Source organism: Chiloscyllium plagiosum, unplaced genomic scaffold (assembly GCF_037043375.1).
Source record: "Chiloscyllium plagiosum isolate Xiang-an unplaced genomic scaffold, Cpla_swu_hap1 HiC_scaffold_30, whole genome shotgun sequence".
Lineage (NCBI taxonomy): Eukaryota > Metazoa > Chordata > Chondrichthyes > Orectolobiformes > Hemiscylliidae > Chiloscyllium > Chiloscyllium plagiosum.
The window spans coordinates 15,759,682-15,784,913 of NW_028270168.1; the positions used below are offsets into that span (position 1 = coordinate 15,759,682).

General features: G+C 41.8%; 1 long non-coding RNA gene across 2 annotated transcripts in view; it reads left to right on the forward strand.

The window, feature by feature from the left end:
- LOC122563546 (uncharacterized) overlaps positions 1–14,766 on the forward strand; it is an 88,887-nt gene extending 74,121 nt beyond the window's left edge. For both annotated transcript variants that reach the window (XR_006315644.2, XR_015752130.1), the window contains exons 5-6: positions 8,795–8,857; positions 14,675–14,766. This is a non-coding gene — a long non-coding RNA (uncharacterized LOC122563546). The remainder of the gene's footprint in view (positions 1–8,794; positions 8,858–14,674) is intronic.
- The last annotated feature ends 10,466 nt before the right edge of the window (positions 14,767–25,232 follow it).

Here is a 25,232-nt window from a genome sequence, read left to right on the forward strand (position 1 = left end):
AGTTATTGTACTGATTATAACATGGTCAGCCAAGGTGGACCTCATAGAATATGAGTTCCCTGATTGGGGCCGTTAACCTGGTCCATCCGGGTGTGTGGGGGGAGGGGAGGCGGAGGCGGGATCCCTGGCTGAGACATAAAAACAGAGGTGTCAGACATACTGTCAGTCTGACAAGTGGCTCTGAGGGAGCTGGGTCAGTGTCAAGGACTCTCCCCGTGTAAATACAGGGAGACCTGGTGATGGCATAACGGCCTCTGTGGAGTTATTTCAAATGATAAGAGAAACACCCACCTGAAGAAATTCGCTAATAACAGTTGTCTTTGAGTTGGGGTAAGCAGTTCTGGCATCATACTGGTATTTGGGAAGCTTGACTTGTGCAATCTGCCATCGAAGACTGGACCCAGTATAGGGAAAGAATGTGTTTTTTTTCTGGGCAAATGTCATTGGGCAGATGAAAAGCAGTGAGTAAATGAGTCCTGATGGCTTGTGGACCTGTAGCTTTTTTGGTTATTAGGAGCCTAACATTCCCTAAGGCATCAGATACTAAAACCTTTCAAGAGTTGATGGATTTAGTTAAGGAATATTATGACCCCAAGCCTCCCCTAATTCTGAGACAGTACTGGTTTTACTCAGTAACTTGAGAACCAGGGCAAATCTTTATCAGGATTTTTGAGGCGGTTAAGACAACTGGCAGAGGCATGTGACTTTGCTTTTAACCCTGAATGAGATGCTGAGAGATACTTCAGTGTGTGGGACTAATGATGTAACCATGCAAAACTGGCTTCTAGCTGAAGACCAACTGGACTTCAAACAGGTACTACAACTGCCTTTATCATTGGAAAATGCAATAAGTGGAAACTATGAGTTGCAAGGTATTCTGATGGAAGTGGACACCCTCACCAGTCCGACTGAGCTTGGACAACACCACTCGAGTGAAGGCAACTGCACAGCCTCACTTGGGATACATCCTGAACAGAGGGACCGTAGGTCAGCCCACAGCAAAACCTCCCCAAAAAGCCAAGTCTCAGCCGAATGGTTGAAAGTTTCTTCAGGATTTGGGCCGGCCGTTGTAGTTGCTGCTAGTATGTAGACTCAAGACAGAAAGAGAGTCCCACTAGACCCAGATGGAGTAAGATAGCTCACAGGCCAGTATCCAGAAGAGTGCACTCCCTGGAAAGTCCACCTACATCCGAGTTGGAACAGTTAAATTGCTTAGCAACAACCAAATGCGAACCAATCAAAACAAATATCTGGTTAAATGGGTCACCCAGTCCTAGTGGAGCTTGGCTTCGGCGTGGCCATTTCAGTGATCACAGAACCATTCTTTAACAAGATTCCCTCTGGACTCCAACCCTTAGGTTTGCACAAGACCTCAGCTAGACTGAAAACCTACACTGGGGATCCTTTACAGATTAAGGGTACAGCTTTGGTTCCGGTCTCTTATGAGAAGCAGCTGGTTCAGTTCCCACAGACTGGAATAACAGCCTCAGCCCAAGCTTAATGCGGTGAAATTAGTTGAGAAAGACTCCCCTTGATGGGCCCATTTTTTAAATTATAAAATAACTACCTGAGTGAAGCCCTAATTAAATACCCGGATGTTTTTCAGGAAGGTTTAGGGACTATCAAAGGGGCGAAGGCCACTTTGCATGTTGACCAGGAAGCAAGCCCATGATTCTGCAAGGCCTGCACACTGCCATTTGCCTTACAGGCAAAAGTAGAGGCAGGAATCAGAAGGCTGGAAATGGAAGGAATCCTCAAACCAGTCCAGTTTGCAGAATGGGCAGCACCAGTTGTATCAATTGTGAAATCCAATAGGTCAGCTCGCCTTTGCGGGGAATTTAAACATACGCTAAACCACTTTTCACAGCTGGATAAATGCTCAACCCTTCGCACAGAGGACTGATACAATAAGCTGATTGGGAAGTGTGCTATCCCTCACAAAGCTGGACATGAGCCGTGCGTACTTGCAATTGGGGTTTGATGGGGAATTCCCAGAAATACGCTACAATTAATAGCCATAAGGGTTTGTACCAATATGCGAGTTCGTCATTTGGAGTATCATCAGGCCATGCCATTTTTCAGTGGACGATGGAGAACATTTTCCAAGGTGTACTCAGGTGGCTATTTATCTGGATGATGTGTTAATGACAGGGAAGACCAATAAGGAGCACATAGAGGACTTGGACACAGTCCATAGACGTTTCTCCCAGGTGAGTGTATGCCTTAAAAGGGAAAAGTGATTGTTCCATGCGTCCCAAGTAGCCTACTCAGTCTACATACTTGACAAAACCAGGTTACACCCGGAAGATAAAGTGAGGGCGATCGAAGGTGGTCTGGCTCCCATGTCTGTTCGGGAGCTTACATAACCTGGCCTCCCTTTTGGCAGCTTTGCATTGACTCTGACAAAAGGGTCAGCCTTGGAAATGTTCACGTAACCAAGCCATAGCTTTCAGGAAAGAAATAGCTACAATCCTCTAAGGTCAGGCAATTCCAAGTGAGCCCTGGTATTGACATGCAATGCCTCCCTGTACAGTATCAGTGTAGCATTAGCTCATTGGTGGCCAGTTGCAGAAGAATGCCTAATAGCGAATGCATACAGGAGTTTGGCTATTTTAGAGCATAAATACGCTTAGATAGAGAAGGAAGGTTTGATGGTCATATTTGGAATCAGGAAGTTCCACCAATACCTTCTCGGATGTAAGTTTGTAATAATAATGGACTGCAAAACAGACCCCGTGAGGTTAACTTAAAGAGGCCAAGGCAATGCTGCCCACAGCTTCAGGCTGAATTCAGCAGTGGGCTCTAATAGTAAGTGTGTAAAATTACAAGTTGCAACACAATCAAGGAGGCCAAGTAGCAATTGCGGATACACTGAGCTGCCCCCTGCTGGCAGATACACCCCGGGTGCTACCATCACTGGAACAGTCCGTAACAGTTTTAAATTTTCTGTTTGCACTTCCAGTCACGACTGATAATATCAGATTTGAGGCAAAAATATCCAGTCCTGACAAAACTATATCAGCTGGTGGTGATGGGGGAAACCAAAGAGCCATCATAACCAGAATTGAAATCTTTTTGGACCTGGCGAGATTAGATCACAGTAGAGGATGACATATTATTAAAGAGAGCAAGAGTGAATATCCCAATCACTGGTCATTGCCAGACACTGTCTGAGTTCAACTAGGGTCATCCAGTGGTCTCCAAACTGAAAATGTTAGAGAAATTATATCCAGTGACCAAGATTGGATGCAGAAACAGCTGCATTGGTTGGGTAGTGCTCAAAGTGCCAACAAGGTTAAAAATTACCACGAGCAGCTCCCCCACATGCTTGAGAATGGTCGGGTAACCCTGGAGTCTGAGTATTACAAATTGAACCATGAAAGGATCTGCATAGTCAATGTTCTTAGTCATTGTGGACGCCCACTCAAAAAGGCTGGATGTGCATAGAGGTCATTTGTCAAGCACAGGGATGACAATAGAAAAACTGTGTGCGTCTTTTGCAGCCCTGGAAACGTTAGAAACATTGGTCACAAATAACAGGCCATCATTTACCAGCAGGGAATTTCAATATACCCTGAAGTCGAATGGCATTCAACATATAAGGACTGTAGATGGTGGGACATCTCCTGTAAATAAAATAACAGTTCTTAAGAGTAACAGCGAGTAATAATGGCCAACTGAATGGCTTGCATATCTGCCTGGCTTGATTCAATTTCACACTGAATGCTACAAGTTTCCTGGCTTAATATCTTAGTTCCACTGTTTCATTAACACCTATTTACCATCACAGAAGCATAAAACCCCTACAGTGTGGAAACAGGCCATTTGGCCCTACAAGTCCACACCGACCCAATCCCCTACCCTATTGTGCTACATTTCCCCTGATTAGTACACCTAACCTACACATCATTGAACACTATGGGCAAGTTAGCATGGTCAATTCACCTAACCTGCACATCTTTGGACTGTGGGGGGGGAAATCGGAGCACCCAGAGCAAATCCACACAGACATGAGGAGAATGTGCAAACTCCACACAGACAGTATAATAGGTCAAGATAACTGGTTTGCATATCTGTCTGTCAGGACTGATCCAATTCTTAAACATGCTGTTCATTTGACCAGTTTTCCCAGCATGCCATTCAATTGGTCAATATTGCTTTTAGAGTCCCAATATTATTTAGAAGGAACATTCCACCACCTACATATCCCCCTTTTTAAACTCGTGAGTTTTTACAAACTTAGTTCAAAATTGTGTTGCCTGGTGGCAAGAGGTTTACACACCTTAAACATTGAAACCCATTACATTTTTCAAAAATTATCAAAAACCATTGTTACATTAAAAATTTACAAAAAAGTTACGTAAATAGCAGGCTACAACAGAAGAGGAAATCCACTACCCACGTGGTTTATTGAATAGGTGTTAATGAGACAGTGGAACTGAGCTATTAAGCCAAGAAATTTACGGCATTCAATGTCAAATTGAATCCTGCCAGACAGATATTCACCTTGATTGACTATTGAATGAGTTCTTGATGAGACAATGCTACAAGGTTTCGGGTAGAACAATAGATCTCAGTTTCAGTAGAACTGTTTTTGAGACAGCTCAGCTCCTAGCGTCAGCTCAATCAACAGGGGAAACTACCATATCTTTTGTAACACTCTTCCTGAGATAGAAACAATTGAAACTATACTCATTACATTGTTACTTCAAACTGCTGCTAAACCACTGTACTCAGAAAGGACCCAGATAACTAGTTAAAAGAAGGAGCAACGCTCTGAAAGCTAGTGCTTCCAAATAAACCTGTTGGACTATAACCTGGTGTTGTGAGATTTTTAACTTTGTCCACCCCAGTCCAACACTGGCTTTTCCACATCATTGTTAAGAGAAGCCACTCAAGTCAGAGGGCTGTCTCACACCCTTCAGGGAACAAGCAGCAAGACCCTTGGGAGCAACAACTTCAATTGCGTTTGATCAGGTGTAATCGGGAGGTGGGGGGTGGGGGTGGGGGCTGGTGTACACTTTCTAACATCTTGCGCCCCCAAAGCAGATGCTAAACTAGTGTATGGAGTGTATGGTATGAACTGAAAATGTGTTGCTGGAAAAGCGCAGCAGGTCAGGCAGCATCCAAGGAGCAGGAGAATCAACGTTTCAGGCATGAAACACCACAGGCACAAAGAAGGGCTCATGCTCGAAACGTTGATTCTCCTGCTCCTTGGATGCTGCCTGACCTGTTGCGCTTTTCCAGCAACACATTTTCAGCTCTGATCTCCAGCATCTGCAGTCCTCACTTTCTCCTAGTGTATGGTATGGACATTTAAGAACTATAAGGTTAGGGGTGGCATGATGGCTCAGTGGTTAGTACTGCTGCCTCACAACGCCTAGGACCCGGGTTCGATCACAGCCTCAGGTAACTTTGTGTGTGGGTTTCCTCCCACAATCCAAAGATGTGCAGGCTAGGGTGAATTGGCCATGCTAAATTGCCCATAGTGTTCAGGGATGTGTAGGTTAGTGCATTGGTCAGGGGTAAATGTAGAGTGGTAGGGGACTGGATCTGGGTGGGTTATCTTTTGGAGAATCGGTGTGGACTTGTGGCCTGTTTCCACTGTAGAGATTCTATCAATACCCTGGATATTGGATGAAAAGACTGGTTTGTAATGTTGTATATATGGCTATCTTTGGTAAAACACATTTCATTATAATTGGCAAACAAGTCCCACTACTAAGCAAATAGATCAGACCATACAAAAAAAAAAGCTTACAGGACAGCTTCATACCATCCATCATCCAATGGTCTGGCAGAAAGAGTAGTCCAAACTTTGAAGGCAGGCTTAGAGAAAAAGCTTACAGCCTCACTCAAAGCCAAACTGTCCCAGTTGCTATTTGATTATAGGACCACTCTTTGCGCACCTATAGGAATAACTCAAGCAGAATTGCTAATGGGGAGAAGACTCCGCACCCGATTAAATCTGTTATTCCCGGACCTGGATGGATAGTGAAATGGCATCAGGAATGCCAGTGCTAGACACAAGAGAGAGAGTTTACTTCAAGGGATGAGGTTTGGGGTAGGAACGACAGGATTAGCCTTGCATGGGTAACAGGCATGGTCGATGCAAGTGAGAGGTCAGGTCCAATGATGTATTATGTTCAGGTAGGTATGACATACCTGAATAAGCACATGGACCATATGAAAGCTGCAAACTTGCAAACAGTGCAAGAGCAAAACATGTCCGGTTCCTTGAAACAGTCGGAAAGGCTGTTGGAACCCATAGGTTCTGTCTCTCCATCAAATATTGAAGAGACCTCAAAATCTGAGAAGGACACAAGTTGCTTTCTCGAAGCCTTTGCTGCCTGAAGAAGAGAATGAATATCTCCTGAGATGCTTTAGGTGCAAGAGACTGTGTGTCACACACTGCCCATATCAGAGGCAGAATCAAAGGAACCTGAGCCGGTGCTAAAACACTCCAGGAGGAGCTACAAAAGAAACCCAGCCCATTTCCTCAGACACAGAGCAGAAGGGATATAGTGATTGTAATGAGGTCAGCCAGGTGGACATCGTGGAACATGAGTTCCCTGACTGGACCTGAGTAATAGCCCAAATCAGGGAGCCCTGGCTGACAGATATAAACAGGAGTGTCAGAGATTCTGTTGACTCAGGGAGTTGGTTCTGAGGGAGTTGGATCAGTGTCAAGGATTCTCCGCTTGCAAATAAGGGGTGACTTGGTGATGGGATACTGGCATCTGTGGAGTTATTTCAGTAATATTTGAAAGTTACATCTCTAGACTTTGATAATTAGGCCAAAGAGTCTAGAATGGACTTGAACACTTTACAAAATGGGAGTTTCATTTCATTTTCATTCGATTGTACAACAGTGCACTATGCTACAATTGTACAACAGTGCACTATGCTATAATTGTACAACAGTGCACTGTGCCACGATTGGACAAGAGTACACTAATCGTGTTCAGCTAATCCAGCCAGACTACCTGCTGCTGGATTTAAAAGTTGAAGTTCAAAATTGGAGGAAGGTCAATTTTGACGGTATTAGGCAAGAACTTTCAAAAGCGGATTGGGGGCAAATGTTCGCAGGGAAAGGGATGGTTAGAAAATGGGAAGCCTTCTAAAGTGAGATAAGAAGAGTCCAGAGACAGTATTCCTGTTGGGGTGAAAAGCAAGATCGGTAGGTGTAGGGAATACTAGATGACGAGAGAAATTGATGTTTTGGCTAAGACAAAGAAGGAAGCACATGTCAGGTATAGAGAGTAAAGATCGAGAGAATCATTAGAAGAATATAATGGTAGTAGGAGCATAGTTAAGAGGAAATCAAAAGGGCAAAAAGGGGACATGAGATAGTTTGGCAAATAGGGTTAAGGAGAATCCAAAGGGATTCTATATGTACATTAAGGACAAAAGGGTAACTAGGGAGACAATAGGGGCCCACAAAGATCAGCAAGGTAGCCTGTGTGTTGAGCCACAGGAGATGGGAGAGACATTAAAACGAGTATTTTGCATCAGCGTTTACTGTGGAGAAGGCCGAGGAAAATATAGAATGTGGAGAAATAGATGGTGACAGATGGAGGTGCTGGATGTCTTAAAATGCATAAAGGTGGATAAATCCCTAGGACCTGATCAGATATACCCTAGGACCCAATGGGAAGCTAGGGAAATCATTGCTGGGCCCCTTGCTGAGATATTTGTATCATTGTCACAGGTGAGGTGCCGGAAGACTGGAGGTTGGCTAATGTGGTGCCGCTATTTAAGAAAGTTGGTAAGGACAAGCCAGGGAACTATAGACCAGTCAGCCTGACATTGGTAGTGGGCAGGTTATTGGAGAGAATCTTGAGTTTAGAGAGAATCAGCGTTTAGATTTATTTGGAAAGGCAAGGACTAATTGGGCAAGTCAGTGTGGCTTTGTGTGTGGGAAATCATGCCTCATGAACTTGATTGAGTTTTTTAAAAAGTAACGAAGAGGATTGATGAGGGCAGAGTGGTGGATGTGATCTATATGGACTTTAAAATGTTCAACAAGGCTCCTCATGGGAGACTGGTTAGCAAGGTTGGATCTCATGGAGTACAGGGAGAACTAGCCATTTGGATACAGAACTGGTTCAAAAGTAGAAGACAGAGGGTAGTGGTGGAGGGTTGTTTTTCAGACTTGAGGCCTGTGACCAGTGGAGTGGCAGATAGAGTTAAATTTAGATAAATATAAGGTGCTACATTTGGAAAGGCAAATCAGAGCATGACTTGTACACTTAATGGTAAGGCCCTGGGGAGTGTTGCTGTACAAAGAGACCTTGGAGTGCAGGTTCATCTCTACTTTTAAGGAGCTATGCAGATAGATAGGATAGTGAAGGAGGAGATTTGGAATGCTTTCCTTTATCGATCAGAGCATTGAGTATAGGAGTTGGGAGGTCATGTTGCGGGACATCTGAAACACAAGAAACTCAGCGCTGATGAAGCTTCGATAGCAAATGTAAACCTGAGAGTACCTTGAATCTGAGAAATAAACAAGAATATCAAAGCTTTTGCATCCTCACTTGAGCTGTACGGCCACACACCATATACCAAAACAAAGTATGTAGCTTATGGATCAGGGAAACCAAACTGGGGAAACTAATGAGCAACTGACTCCTACGCAGTTATGGCCAATATGTATTTACAGAATAGACACATGGAAAATGCATTAGGGCACTCAGTGCTCAGGAAAGATCAACCAGAAACACACAATTTTAGCAGAAGCCGAAATCTCATTTTATTGAAAAGAAGTTGAATTGAACATAATTATTTTCAACAGGACATGAAGGCTTTTCGGACAAAGAAGACAATCAGACTGTACCTTCTGATGGAAGTGAAAAAGGTCTGACCATTCCATTATTTCCAAACCTTTACTCGCCACCCCCACTGATCTTTTTACCGTCCTCTGTAATCTGTTGCAATGACAATGTTATGCAATGTTGTAAACTGTGCATATCCTGCAGACATGTAATCACTCTCCTGTCACACTGCTGATGGTAAGGCAGGTGTCATCATTATTTGGAGTGAGGATACACGGTTTGTATTTTGACTTTAAAAGTAGAAAATGCTTCTTCTGAAATAAATCTTTAAAATTGTGAATTTAGATTTTATTTAATGACAGTGAAATAGAAGGAAGTGCCAAAAATGTCATACAAACATGTGTTAAAGTTATGTTTCAGAGACTAACATTTTAGTCAAAAGCTCTAGGGTTGGCTTTGGCAGATTTTAAAATGGATCGAGATTCTGTCTTCTTGCTATCACAACCTTGCCAGATCGGACAATCTCTCTGTCAACCCCAATGCCAAAAGTAATGCAGCAGGAGACAGTATTTTTATTATTGAATTTTTATCTATGAAATAATAACCTTTATAAAGACAAATGTTCATCTGTATTGATTAAATTAAACTTCAAGAATAAAACCATGTGTACAATAATAATGAGAATTGCTGCAAAATCTCAGCAGGTCTGACAGCAGCTATGGAGAGAAAGGGACACAGTTAATCTTTCAAGTCCCATATGACTCTTTGTCAGAACTGAGGAGGGAGATTAAAAATATAGGTTTCATGATGTTTCAATCTCAGGTCAATAACATCGGTTATAAAATTACAAAAAAGGCACTATGTAAGAATCAGCACAGCATAGATGTCTTTTAAATCAGTTTATCTATTATGTCCAATTATTTTCCAACCTGTAATAATGCTCCCACTGAAGTCTACATTTAATTTTGATCAATTAGTGTTACATATGGATACATGCATTACTGCAGTAAGACTGGATGCTTGGTCTACCTGAATATGCTGTACTGTACTTCATGTACTGCATGTTTTGACACTGCATATGGGAGTTCCTTCTGACATTGTGAGCCCATTTTGACAATAGGGACCATGATTAACATTAGGGGCCATGCGTATGAGCAGGAATAGGTCAGAAATGACAGTGACAATTATCTGCATCTCATTGAAAACAGCCACTTTGTTTCTGATAGTATGTTCCAGGCAGACCATTTGAGCTGTCCTCACAAATCAGAGACAGGTTTCATTCTCTTTGTGGTAAGTTCCAAATATTCTTGTCAAACTGATTTTAAAAGATATATTTACAGATACTGATAAACAAGCATCCACATGTCTCATTGTTGGCTATTTATCTGTCAGCAAATTTATGCAAGACAAAATCCCTTTTGGCTACTATAGTCTTCAGAAAATTTCTGAAACGCATCAGCATTCCTCACAGGTTTATACATGTAGCTTTCATGAAGGATTCTTTTACAAACCCAGGATTATAACACTGACTTCAGTGTAAAGAAATATTTGGGATTAATACCATGTTATTTGTGAGCAGAATGCTTTGTTCCGTCTGTCTGGTTTGAGGATTATACATTATTAAACTTACAAAGTTGAAAACAACTCCAGTGGTTTCACCCATTTGGGCTCTGAGGAAGGGTTAATGTACCCAAAATGTAAACTCTGATCTGTCTCCACAAATGCTGCTAGACCTGCTGAGATTTTCTAGCAATTTCTGCTTTTATTTCCCATATGTTCATGGGTTTATATGTTTTAGCTTATATGACATATAAGACAGAAAGCTGAAATCTTATTGGAGATTAAATGTGTAAAATTATTAACCACTGACAATGTACACTGAAATGCTATTTCAGATTTATGTGTACAGTCTGGGTGATAGATTTCTTTAATATAGTGTGCGTAGTTGACTAATTGACTAACAGAATGACTGGTAGGTTGTCTTTCTACTGATGAACTGATGAAATAACGGTATAAAGATTAAAATGTAGGCTTCTTATACAAGAGCATTGCAAGCATAATTATAAGCTATCTTAAAGTATCGGAGATCTGTCCAATAATACAGCATTCACCGCTATGAATTCCTTTCACAAAACAATAGGACCAAGTTTTACAGTGTAAGCTAATTTTCTGACTAAGCATTTTGATCAAAATAGAATTGTTAAGGCCGGTTAAGGAAATGTATCTAACAATTCAGTAGTAGTGAGATGATTAAAAGTGTTGTGATCTGGTTGGCTTACTACCATGACTTATATGAAACAACTAGTGTAATGCCATGTTTTTTATATATTGTGAAATGCATGTTATTGAGACTGGAGCTAAGCTCACTGAAGAAAAGGTCTCTCGGCAGTGGTTTCCTGAATTGCTTGCACATTGGATTTCAGAAATAGAAGCTGTTCCAAGAACCGGATGTTCCTGCAAAAAAATCCCAAACCAAGCAGTGAATTCCCCTGATTTTCTTTGCATTTTCTCCTCTTCTATTTAAACAAAAAGCTCTTGTTTCGGAATTCTTGCATTTTGTGTGAAGTTCATTGCTGCTTTCATCAAATATTCCTTTGCTAAAGTGGTGCATAAAGCATGAGAGAGAGGTGCAAAGAGGAGAGTCTGTCTTGAATGTACTAGTTTAGGAAAAATATTTCTTTTGAGTTACTATAAACATGTTAGAAGATTCCAGGTGGGATATATTATCCAAGGTATTTTTAGATGGCAAATACTGTGGATTTAATCATGTATTGAGATGGAGCTATATTAAGCAGGTATTTTAGCGGATACCTGAAGCTTTTATGCCTTCCCATAAAAGTAAAACAATCTGTGTTTTCTTTGAACATTAATTTGCCTATTAGGGCAATTTGTTGAATTTGAAAGTAGAGGAGACTGCTGAAGGAATTTGAACTAGTGCCTTGTTTGCAAGACTGAAAGATGAAAAACATCATTTAGTCCACGTATTCAGAAGAAACCCACTTTTTTTTTCCCTCTTCCTCCTCTTCAGTGCACGGTATCCAACTGTTAAAAGGATTTGCAGCATAGCTGGCAGAAATACTTGGCAAAGTCGAGTTTTTGATGGAAAGAAAACATGTCCCTAATACTGCTGCTAATAAATTTCAAAAGTATTGCTCTGAAGTCTTTGTTCTTTACTGGAGATTCAGCAAACTTGATTTAAATCTGCCGACATGACAGAAGTGCAATGGGATTCTTTAAGGAGACACAGTGTAGTGTTACGATTACACAATAGCTGAAAATGTGTTGCTGGAAAAGTGCAGCAGGTCAGGCAGCAGCCAAGGAGCAGGAGAATCGATGTTTCGGGCATGAGTCATGCCCGAAACATCGATTCTCCTGTTCCCTGGATGCTGCCCGACCTGCTACGCTTTTCCAGCAACACATTTTCAGCTCTGATCTCCAGCATCTGCAGACCTCACTTTCTCCTATGATTACACAATACCCTGATGCATTTAGCTGAAACCTTGAGCTGTTGGAACAATATTGCATACAAATCTTCTCAAAACTCACAAAGCAAAGGTGTCTCCCTTTTTTCAATAAAAATTGAATTTTTAATTATTAATAAATGATAAAACCTCTTATCGCTCAGCATTATGCTTTACATTTTCTTTGTGGTGGGGCAGGATATTTGTAGGCATCTTTTAAATTGTTTGCTGTAATTATGAGAGTCTTGGAGTTCAGAAAATTCAAAGCAATGAATAGTCTGAAAATGAGCTTGTCTGGGGAAAAGAAAAATAATTGACTGGAATTGAAGCATATACACTGTTATTTAAACAATATTATTGTAATTTAAGTATCACAGGAAAAAAACAGAATGGCTTAACTTAGACTTGACAGGAAGTTTGTTCTGTTGACTTACTGCTCAGTTCAAGTCTACATTTTGAAAAAGTATAAACAGTTTTCAGACTTGAGGCACTTGGGAATCAGGAGCCAAGATGGGACAGTAAGCAGGAAGGGGAGGCTGAATGGGAGTGAATCTGTCATGGAATATTAAGAGCAAGAGTTTGAATGGGTTGACAATGGCATTGAGATCATAGATGAACTGTAGAATCATCATTTGGGCAGCATGATGGCTCAGTGGTTAGCACTGCTACCTCACAGCACCAGTGTCCCAGGTTCAATTCCAGCCTCAGGTAACTGTCTGTGTGGAGTGCACATTCCCCATGTCTGCGTGGGTTTCCTCCCACAGTCCAAAGACGTGTAGGTCAGGTGAATTAGCCATGCTAAATTGCCCATAGTGTCAGGTGCATGTTAGTGTTAGAGGGAAATGGGTCTGAGTAGGTTACTCTTCGGAGGGTTGGTATGAACTTGGTGGACCGAAGGGGCCTGTTTCCACATTGTAGGGAATCTAATCTATAATCATAGAATTCCCTACAGTGTGGAAGCGGGCCTTTCAGCCCATCAAGTCCATACCAACCTCCCCTTCCCCCACAAGAGCATCCTACTAGATCCTCGCCCCAACCCTATCCCTATAACCTTGCCATGTCTCCCATGGCTTTCTGGTTGCAATCCCCTTCAGTTGGAGAAGGTGTAATTACGGCCCGTTAACCTCCTCCCTCCTCAGTATCCAAGGGCCCAAATACATCCAAACACCAAGCTATGTTGATTATCCCTAATCAGTCCTTGCTTTTCTAAATAAATGTACATCTTGTCCCTCAGGATTCCCTCCAATAACTTGCCCACCACCGACGTCAGGCTCACTGGTCTATATAGTTCCTTGGCTTGTCCTTACCACCCTTCTTAAAGAGTGGCACTACCTTAGCCAACCTCCAGTCTTCCGGCACCTCACCTGTGACTATCAATGATGCAAATATCTTAGCAAGGGCCACAGCAATCACTTCCCTAGCTTCCCACAGAGTTCTACACCTGATCAGGTTCTGGGGATTTAACCACTTTTATACATTTCAAGACATCCAGCACTTCCTCCTCTGTAATATGGACATTTTTCAAGATGTCACCATCTATTTTCCCACATTCTGTATCTTCCATGTCCTTTTCCACAGTAAACACCAATGCAAAGCACTCGTTTCCTGCGGCTTCACTCCAAGGCCGCCTTGCTGATCTTTGAGGGGTCAAATTCTCTCCCTAGTTACCCTTTTGTCCTTAATGTATTTGTAAAAACCCTTTGGATTCTCCTTAATTCTATTTGCCAAAGCTATCTCATGTGCCCTTTTTGCCCTCCTGATTTCCCTCTTAAGTATACTCCTACTGCCTTTATACTCTTCTAGCTTTTCTCGCTCTTTGGGCTCTATCTCCACCTACCCTTTATTCTTACCTCCTCTCCCCAACGCATCTTCTGTATAAAATCCATCCTTTTCCTTGCTACCATCAGTTTTGAAGAAGTTCTGGACCCTAAAAGTTACCTCTGATTTCTCTCCACAGACGCTGCCAGACCTGCTGAGATTTTCCAGCAATTTCTGTTTTTTGTTTCAGAGTTCCAGCATCTTCAGTTCTTCCTTTTGTTTTGTCTAACAACTTCTGGAGGTGTTCTGCCTCTGAGTCGTACCAATGGAAATTAGTCACATTAATTTGGAAACCAAAGAAGGATTGGACAAGTATATCTTTAGTTAGTTCAGTCTAAGGCAAGAGAGGTTAAGGATGAACATGATTAATGTACCACACTCGCAGACATTTGGTAGGCTCACTTTAGCATTATAACAGGGATGGACACCCTACTGGAGAGATTCATAGATGGAGATAAGAGAAAGGTTATCATGGGCTCAAGAGGCAACAACAAACTCACGGGATTTGGTGGTGGGAGTTATAGTTTGTAAGGAGCAGTCGGGGGATAATTAGAGAATGAAATTTAATGAAATAAATTCATTGGATTCGAAAGCTGTATTAACTCTGCTTTCTCTCCACAGATGCTACCAGAGTGTCTCCAGCAAGTTCTGTTTTTGTTACAGAGTGTAAATGTGTCTGTAAAGAGAATAAATGTTGACGTTTCTTTTGGACAGTCCAGTGTCAGTAACCATGTTTTTATGAAGGTATGAGGTATGTTTCCCTGTGAATTATGGCAGAGAAAAGAAAATCTAAGGCCAAAATATTATCAATACTGAGGGAGCACACAGAGTCAGAGGGTCAGTACTGAGGGACGGGCACAGTCAGAGGGTCAGTGCTGAGGGAATAGGCACATTGGGAGGATCAGTGCTGAGAGAATAGGCACAGTCAGAGAGTCAGTACTGAGGGAATAGGCACAGTCAGAGGGTCAGTACTGAGAGAATAGGCACATTGGGAGGGTCAGTACTGAGAGAATAGGCACATTGGGAGGGTCAGTACTATAGGCACAGTCAGAGGGTCAGTACTGAGGGAATAGGCACAGTTGGAAGTCAATATTGAGAGAATGGGCCACATTGGGAGGGTCAGTACTGAGGGAGCAGTATTGAATTTCCAAAGAGAGGGAGTGTCGTTTCAGTTCTGTACACATGCACACTGCTGTTACATTTGCTAACAAAATCTCAGTGCATTAGCTTCAGTACGCTTCATGTCAAGTTGTGTGGGGCCCAGATGTCTCCAGGTTTCACAAATACATGGATGATGGGAGGACATTGACACACGTAATGTTAATGTTGGTTTGCTGCTCTCTGTCAAACTATAAAAGTCTTATCAGTAAGATCTCTCCACCCATTGTATATACAAGGCTCGAAGCTGAGTTTTATCAATGACAACATATTTTTGCTACTGGCTAGAAACTGTCACCAACGAAGCTCATCAGCATCAAAGCAAGGCCATGGGCAGGGTGACAAAATATGGCAGCAGGAATTGGGAGATGCTGAGACTGTGAGGCACGGCCTTTGTGAGTCAAACTTTACACGTGAGGGTTTAGAGAGCGGACTATCATTACGGAGACATTTGCTGGCTTTTTTTTTAAACTACCCATCCAGTGTTGTGTGTCAGCCCTGTGCAGCAATCTTAATCTGTTCCTATCCCAGCATTAAACATTGAACACTTCCAAATATTAATATACCATTCAAAATATTGGCAGGAGTGAGGGGGAGAGAGGGTGGTGTGGTGTGGAAGGAGGGGAGGAGAAATTGTTGAAAAGGAGCTGAATACTGTAATGAGTAACTCCATAATTCTTACATAACATATAGAATGCATTATTTAACACTGTCTGTCTCTTGCTTTAGAATGTTGGTGTTTAGTGTCTCCCCAGCATGATACCATGAAGTGGTATTTCAGTGGCATCTGCAGTTAGATTGAGGGACTGACTGGACACCTCGAAACCAGGGGTACTCTTGCATTAAAGTAGAGAGGATGCTGCCTGACCTGCTGTGCTTTTCCAGCACCACACTCTCAACTCTGATCTCCAGCATCTGCAGTCGTGGAGTCATTTAGATGTACAACACGGAAACAGACCCTTCGATCCAACTTGTCTATGCTGACCAGATATCCTAACCTAATCTGGTCCCATTTGGCAGCACTTGGCCCAAATCCTTCCAAACCCTTCCTATTCGTATACCCATCTAGATATCTTTTAAATGCTTTAATTGTACCAGCCTCCACCACCTCCTCTGGCAGCTCATTCCATGTATGCATCACCCTCTGTATGAAAAGGTTGCCCTCTTAGGTCCCTTTTAAATTTTTTCCCTCTCACCCTAAACCTATGCCTTCTAGTTCTGGACTTCCCCCCACCCCCCACCAGGGAAAAGATCTTGAGTATTTATCCTATCCATGTCCCTCATAATTTTATAAACCTCTAAGGTCACACCTCAGCCTCCGAAGCTCCAGGGCAAACAGCTCCAGCCTCTCCCTATAGCTCAAATCCTCCAACCCTGGCAACATCCTTGTAAATCTTTCTTGAACCCTTTCAAGTTTCACAACATCCTTTCTGATAGGAAGGCGACCAGAGTTGCATGCAATATTCCAAAAGTTATCTAACCGACGTCCTGTACAGCTGCAACATGACCGCTCAAATCCTGTACTCAATAGTCTGACCAATAAAGGAAAGTATACCAAATATCTTCTTCAGTCCTCACTTTCTCCTAGTTCTTCTCTATTGAACACAGTCACTGGAAGACCTTGGGAAATGTGCAGCTATCTCCTTTCACTGATGTGAGGTGAGACTTACATGTTGATGTCCCACTTGCTTCTATTCTAATCTCCTCTTCTGTTAACAGTAAAGTCTTCTGAAAGAGGCAAAGTTCTTCTTTCAATATGCAATTGGAGCTTGATGACATTGGTGAACCCTGACTGTAATTTTACCATATCCCGAGCATGGAAACATTTTGACTTTTGCTCTGGGAAAAGAAATTGGAGCCAAAATAGTGACAAATAGATAGATTCCGTACGAAGCCTGGAGACGCAAGGATAATGTCCTTGGATGAGTACACTCTAAATTCATCAGAATATATCCTGGTTCTAATCAAAACACTTCTGGTCTGGAATTTCCAACTAAATCCTTACACTAAGGTAAACAATTTCTAACTTTTCTAAAGATTTGATACCCTACAGTATGGAACCAGGTCCTTCAGCCCAACAAGTCCACACCAACCCTACAAAGAGCAAACCACCCAGACCCATTCTTCCACCCTACATTTACCCCTGACTAATGCACCTAACAGTATGGGCAATTTAGCATGGCAAATTCACCTGGCCTGCACATCTTTGGATTGTGGGTGGAAACCAGAGCACCCAGAGGAAACTCACACAGACATGGGAAGATGTGCAAGCTCCACACAGACAGTTGCCCGAGGCTGGAATCAAACCAGAGTCCCTGACATTGTTAGGCTGCAGTGCGAAGTACTGAGCCACCAAGCCGCCCACAAAAGTAACTCCTTCCTCTAGGAGAAACTGTTTCATACATCTCGATTATGCAGAAATATGGAACGCTACAGAAATCGGAAGATGAAGTATTGCATGCTTCATTTTGATTTGAAGGTAATAGCGTGGCAGAGAAAATGCATAAACTGAGTAGATTAAAGGTGATGGAAAACATCTAGAATCCAAATATTGATTGAGGAGCGGATGAAGTGGATGCTATCATTGAGGATAGTGAAGATGGGATGGAGGAATTTGCTAATACTAATTATGCAAATTGGAGATTAATAGAGATGCAGAGATGGATGGCCATCCCCTGTCAAGGGGCAGGTGTCCATTATTATAAAAATGATAGTATTTCCAACAATTGGTTGAAAAAGATACAATTTATGAAGCCGTCCAAAGTGATTAGTTCGATTTTGTTACGAACGAATCTATTTCCAACGCGGGCGTCATTGTCATATGGCAAGCCGTTCAATGTTAAAAACTGCAGAAGATGTAATGATATCTCGGAAACAGTCGCGCACATTTCTGGATGGTGCCCATATGGGAAGAATATGAGAATTAAGAGGCACAATAGGATAGTAGAGGAATTAGTTAAATTTGTTAAGAAAAACGGGTGGACTATATTGTAGAGCCACGAATCAAAGACGCGTCTGGGAAACTTTGGATACCAGCCCTTATTTTGAAGAAGGAACAGCAGATCATGGTGGTAGATGTGACTGTGAGATCAGACCTTCAATTAAATTCTCTCAAATTGGCGTTGGAGGAGAAGATAAAGAAATATAAACATTTGGAGAAAGAGATAATGGACCTCACCGGTGGAGGAAAAGTATCTTTTTATGGGTTTGTGATGGGAGCCCATGGGAAATGGTATGAGAAGAATTTGGAATTGATGAAAGACCTCGGGATTGCAAAATTTAAATCATTTGCACAGAACATCACAAGCCTAACTTTATCTTTGACCCTCGAGCTTTTACGGATTTTTATGGACTCATAATAGCTCCGATCGACTTATTTTGTCTTTGAAGTATGGTTGTTTTAAAATTCGTTTATTTGTTTTAATAGTTTTAGTAGTATTTTAAATAGTTTTAAATAGGTTGGTTTTAATTAGTGTTAAATTTAAAAATTTTATTAATAAAATTGTTGTATTTTAAAATCACTTAGGTTAATTGGTGGTGGGTAAACTAGGTGGTAATAAATAAAATGCACACTTCACGCAACAAAGGATGAGTGGTAACTTAGTCGAACGGTTAATAACCTTAGCTCATCCCTCGCCTCGCTGAAATTCTGCTTTACAATGTCATTTTAATTTTTTTTATATTTTCTTTTACCGTCCCCTTTTAGATCTTCTGGCTGTGGTTTCGCTGGATAGGTGTTCTCCACTCGTCAACGAGCGACGTTAAAATCTCGAAATGGACACGATCCATCATGTATGGTGAGTGCATTAAATAGCCAAATGCCTCGTCATCTAATTAGTGACGCGCATGAATGGATGAACGAGATTCCCATTGTCCCTACCTACTATCTAGCGAAACCACAGCCAAGGGAACGGGCTTGGCAGAATTAGTGGGGAAAGAAGACCCTGTTGAGCTTGACTCTAGTCTGGCACTGTGAAGAGACATGAGAGGTGTAGAATAAGTGGGAGGCTTCGGCCGCCGGTGAAATAGGAGTTTTGAAAACTGAACACAAAAGTTTTCCAAGCTCTCAGTGTTTCCCCCAAACAAATTCCTGATCCATCTAAACTGTAAACAAGCTAAATCCTCAAGATTCACTCTGTCCAATTGTAAAACTCTCCCAATGCCAACAAATTCTCATATCACCCTGGTGTCTTCCTGTTTCATATTGCTTTAGAAAGAAAGTCATGGATCCAGAAATGCTGACAAGTTGATTATTCAACTAGGAGAAAGTGAGGACTGCAGATGCCAGAGATCAGAGATCAGAGTCCAGAGTCGAGAGTGTGGTGCTGGAAAAAGCACAGCCAGTCAGGCAGCATCCGAGGAGCAGGAGAATCAATATTTCGAACATAAGTTCTTCATCCGGAATGAGGGCCTCATTCATAAAGCTGGAGAACTCAACAAGCTTAATTGATCATTTGAATCTAAAATCAATAGATAATTGCTAACTCAAGGTATTTGGAGCAACAGCAGTCAGAATGAGCTAGGATACAGATCAGCCAAGAGCTCACTGAATAGTGGGACAGACGTGAAGAATTGAATGGCTTCTTTCTGTTCCTGCTTTCCAGAAAGGAAGCTTGAGTTTCTCCCTCGCTTCCAAATCCCTGTGTGCTGTTCTGAATTGTGAGACTCTTCAGAAATCCTCATTCTTTCATGATTTATTTTAGTGAAGGTTCTTTCTTTCCTGCCTGCAGCTTCCTGGTGTTTCCTGCCAGTATTGGATATACAGTCAACCAGGGATATGCAGGGGAGTGTCCGGAGTTAAGATGGACTGTCGTCATGCGATTGAGGTACTCACATTAGGCCTCTTCTGACCAGGTTCCCAAAGTAGTTTAAAATTGGACCTTTTCAACTGCTGGAATAAGGAATATGTTTGTGGTTATTACATTTTTTTTGCTTTGTTCTTTCATGGGATGTGGGGTCGCCTGGCAAGATCAGCATTTATTACCCATCCCCAACTGCCTTTGAACTGAGTGGCTTACTCATTTCTTTCAGAGGGTGGTTATGAGTCAACCACATTGCTGTGAGTCTAGAGTCAAATGTAGGCCAGAGCAGTTAAGGATGGCAGATTGCCTTCTTTAAAGGACATGGGTGAAGCAGATGAGTTTTTATAACAATCGATGATAGTTTCATGACCACCATTGTGGGCAATAATTTTGTATTCCGTATTTCATTGACTGAAGTCAAATTCCACTACCTGCCATGGTTGAATTTGAACCATATCTCCAGGGCATTAGCACAGACTCTGATTTCCTAGATCCCATGACATTGCCAATAGGACACCATTGACTGTATAATCCCTGAGGACATGAACTCAAAGAAACTGCAATGATGTGGCATGGCAGGAACTTTGAAAATTATTGTGGATTTTTCCCTGCCTGCTTGAGTTTTATGACGTTTTACTATAACTTCTGAGTCCTATGATCCTGCCCCACCAGCCACCTGACGAAGGAGCAGGGCTCCGAACGCTTGTACTTCCAAATAAACCTGTTGGACTGTAACCTGGTGTTGTGTGGTTTTCACCTTTGTTTGATTTTTGGGGTCCTGATAAATTGCTCTGATTTTATTTTCTTTCAAACTCTATTGTATGTTTATTAAAAATAATTTGGTCAGAGGATGTGGATGTCACTGTCGAGGACACAATTCCTAGTTGCCTTTGAGAAGGTGGTGGTGAGCTGCCTTATTGTACTGTTGCAGTCCATGAATTTTAGGTGTATCCACACTTCGGTTGGGAGAAAGATCCAAGATTTTGACCCAGTGAATGTTAAGAAATGGCAAAAGTGGTTCCACTTTGGATGGTGTGTGGTTTGAAGGGGAACTTGCAGGTGGTGGCTTGTCTTTAGTCATCATAGGTTTGGAAAATGCAATGTAACGAGCATTTCACTTTGGTCAGCCTGCACCAGTTTGGGCTAAAGGTCCTGTCTCCATAAGCCCTGGTGAAATTGTGCCCAGTAGTAATCTCTGTTTAATGTTATGGATTTGACCATATTGGACAAATTTCTTTGGACAAACATCTCATTCATTATATGACCAAGAGACTGATAATACAGAAAACCCATTCCTTGTTTGCCTTTTTAGCATAATCAAATCATCTGTGCCACATTAATATATTAGTTTTCTTGCAAGTTTCACAAGATGTTTGTAAAACTTCCTTCTGTTTTCTGAGGTAGAAGTTTAAGTGACAGTATTTACATTACTGTTGAGAGAATCCGTATACAAGTCTTCCACGATCTAGCTCCTGTAATTAATGCATTAAAATTTCCCCCTCGACGTTACTTAATAAATAATATTCATTGATTCAACTGAAACTGGCAGCATCTGGGGATGGAAAAATAGAATGAACATTTCAGGGTTTTGGCCTTTCATCAGAACGAGAGAAATTAAGTTGGAAATGAAATTGAAGCAAAAAAGCTGAGCATTTCTAGCACTCAGTTTTCATTTCAGCTTTCCAGCGTCTGCAGTATATTTGGTTTTGAACTGAACCAGCTCCTGAAATAGGATGTTGTAATTAGCTACGGTCAAAGAGAGGACAAAGTGATTTCGTGGTTTTAAATCAAAGCGGTCCATGATATTTTTGTGCTAAATAGCCGCACCCTATAACAGCAGCCTCAGCAGCTATCTGACAGCTTTTACATTGAATACCTTTTTCCCCTTGACCTCAATCTCACCACCACTATCAGTAGAGTTAAGTTGGTTATGATGGAGTGACTAGTCAATCACAGATGCCTCAAGTGCAGCACCTCCCAACCTTCTCTCCCTGTGAACCCTGTGCCCTCTTGTGAAATTTGAAAATAGTCATGACTCCTCAGTCAGAACTGAGGAAGCAAAAGGACAGCTGTTTTGTTATTATAACTTGGTCAGAGCTTCTCAGTGAGCATCGTTACCTCTGAGTTGATAACCATAAAATTTTAACTTGTGACCCCGCAGGAGTAAGAAAGAATACGTGTGTGCAATCACAGTGATCTAAACCAGCACAGTGCACAATACCGTCACGGTGCACAATACCGTCACTGTGTGCTATACAGTCACAGCGTGCTTTACACTCAGTGTACTGTACAGTCATGGTGTACGAGACAATCAGTGTACACTATACACTCATTGTATACTATACAGTCATGGTGTGCTATACACTCAATACACTATACAGCCACAGTGAATTTTACAGTTATGGTGTACTATACATGCATGATGAACTAAATTGAGGTCCCAACTCTCACTTTGGGAAACCTTCCCCAGGTGCCTTTTGATCTAAGGGTAACTGAATTCTCTGACAGTTTTACACTTATGGTACACTATATAATCTCTGAGTACTATACACTCATGGTAAACTATACAATCACAGTCAACTGTACAATCACAACAGAGTACTGTACACTCACAGTACACTTACCCAGGCACAGTGAACTATACAATCACGGTGAATTATACAATCACAGTGCATTATACAAACACGGTGAACTATACACTCACAGTACACTATACAGTCACAGTGAACTGAACACTCATGTTACACAATACAGTCACAGTGAACTATACAGTCACGGTCAACTATATAGTCACAGTGAAGTACGCTATACAATCACGGTGAACTATACAATCATGGTAAGCAATACAGTCATGGTGAACTACACAATCACAGTACACTACACAAGCATGGTCAACTATACAATCACGATGAACTATACAATCATGGTGAACTATACTGGGTATCGGGTCCTTCGTTTTGGTGTCAACAAACACATAGACCTGGACCCAATATACCGGCCACTACAGCGGACAGCTGAAACTGACAACCGGAAGCGGCAGGGACAGGCCACAATAAATGCCGGAGGAAACACCACAAAAGCGCTTCACAGGAGGCTCCCAAGCACTGAGGATGTCACCTAGATAGGGGACGAAACGTTTTGCAACAAAAACTTCCAGCTCGGCGAACAGAACCACAGCAACGAGCACCCGAGCTACAAATCTTCTCACAAACTTTGATCACTGTGTACTATACAGATACAGTATGCTATATAGTCACGGTGAACTATATAGTCACAGTGTACAATACAGTCATGGCAAACAATGCAGTCACAGTGAACTACACAATTATGGTGTACTACACATGCACTGTGAACTAACTTGAGGTTCCAACTCTCACTTTGGGAAACCCTCCCCTGATGTGTTTTGATCTATGGATAACTGAATTCTCTGACAGTTTTCTCTAATGTAGAAGATATTTAGCTTGGATGGCATCGGATAATCTGTCAAATGTCTCCATGTTGGCTTAAGAAAAATGCATTAACAATTCCCTGTCCCCCTAATGGAATATCCAGCTTCTGTGTATGTGAAAGGTTCCTCTATGTCAGCACAGCAGCATATTGAACACCAAAGCAGAAATAAACAAGGGAAAGTTATCAGCTGACGTTAGTTATCACACCCACCAGACGCTGCACCGCCTCCTGAATATTTTTCCATCGTCCCACATAGCTGGAACTTAGACCAGACCAAAACATTTGCAACTCCTGACTTTGAATCCAAAGAGAATTATAAAATCACCAAATTTCTTTAGCAATATCTTCCTTTGTGCTGCATTATTAGGAATGCAGCAAAAAAAAAGTGGTTGTGTGTGATTGGCAGCAAGCGTGTGCAATCAATATGAAACGACAGTAATACTTCCAGGCATAGATTGTGTTTTATTCCTGGTGAAAGGCCCTGACAGTATAATCAGCCTTCCAAATTTAATTCATTTTTGCATGATTAGCTCCTGAGTGACCCTGAAAAATAGTACAGATGGGTATTCTAATTTTTTTGTCATATTACTGTTAAATTACTGTATCTTTGTGGAGATATTACTACATAGAGATATGAAAGCGGGAGTAAGAATGAATGAGGGTGTGCGATCACAGTAAATGATACACTCCTGGTACACGATACAATCACAGTGACCTATCACAGTGTACTAAACACTCACAGTGAACTACACAGTCACACTGAAACAGAGTCATGGTGAACTATACAGTCGCAGGTATCTATACAGCCACGGTGTACTATACAGTCAGGGTGTACTAAACACACAGTGAATGATACAGTCATGCTGAAGTATAGAGTCACTAAGAGAAAGTGAGGACTGCAAATGCTGGAGATCAGAGTCGAAAATCATCATTACTGATGACAGGCTTATGCTCGAAACGTCGATTCTCCTGCTCCTTGGATGCCATCTGACCAGCTATGCTTTTCCAGTGCCACACTTTTTGACTCAGTCACAAAGAAATATACAAACATGGTGAACTACACACTCACCGCGAACTACACACTCACCGCGAACTACACACTCAGTGTACTCTATAAGGCTGCCTTTGTGGACTGCATAGTACGTAGTTGTTCACCATTTGAATTTGTTAGTATTCTCTCCCAATGCATTTGATCAGATTCAAAACCCGCACAACATCGGGTTGTGGTCCAACAGTTTTATTGAAACCTGGTGTTGTGTGATTTTTGACTTTGTCCATCCCGGCTCAACGCCGGCACCGCCACATCATTTGATCAGATTGACATTGCACAAGGTGATCCATGCTGAGTGTATTCTGTTCCAGTGCATGATACGATGAAGATATTCTCTGGATGCTACATGTTTGGAAGCCTTATAGCCCTCCACCATTCAGGAATGTGGTACAACATTGATGGGCCAAAGAGCCTCTTTCATAATGTATGATTCCATGATTTTATGTCTGTGATAAGATCATGGCCTATCTTCAACCTCAATTGAATATGCCTGGATTACTGATTCAGTGGCACCAATAGATGTCTGCCAGTGGATATCAATGCTATATGTTTGCCCCCGTCTTCAATTGTTCTTATGAGAGTGGAGGGACTGGAGCAGAAAATGTGCAAGCCTGAGAGTGAAGTATTTGCTCAGATGGGAAATTGAGAGAGTTCAGAAAAGTCAAGAAGGAAAGAAATGGAAAGTAGTCAGATTCCATTAAATAAGTGCATTAAGACA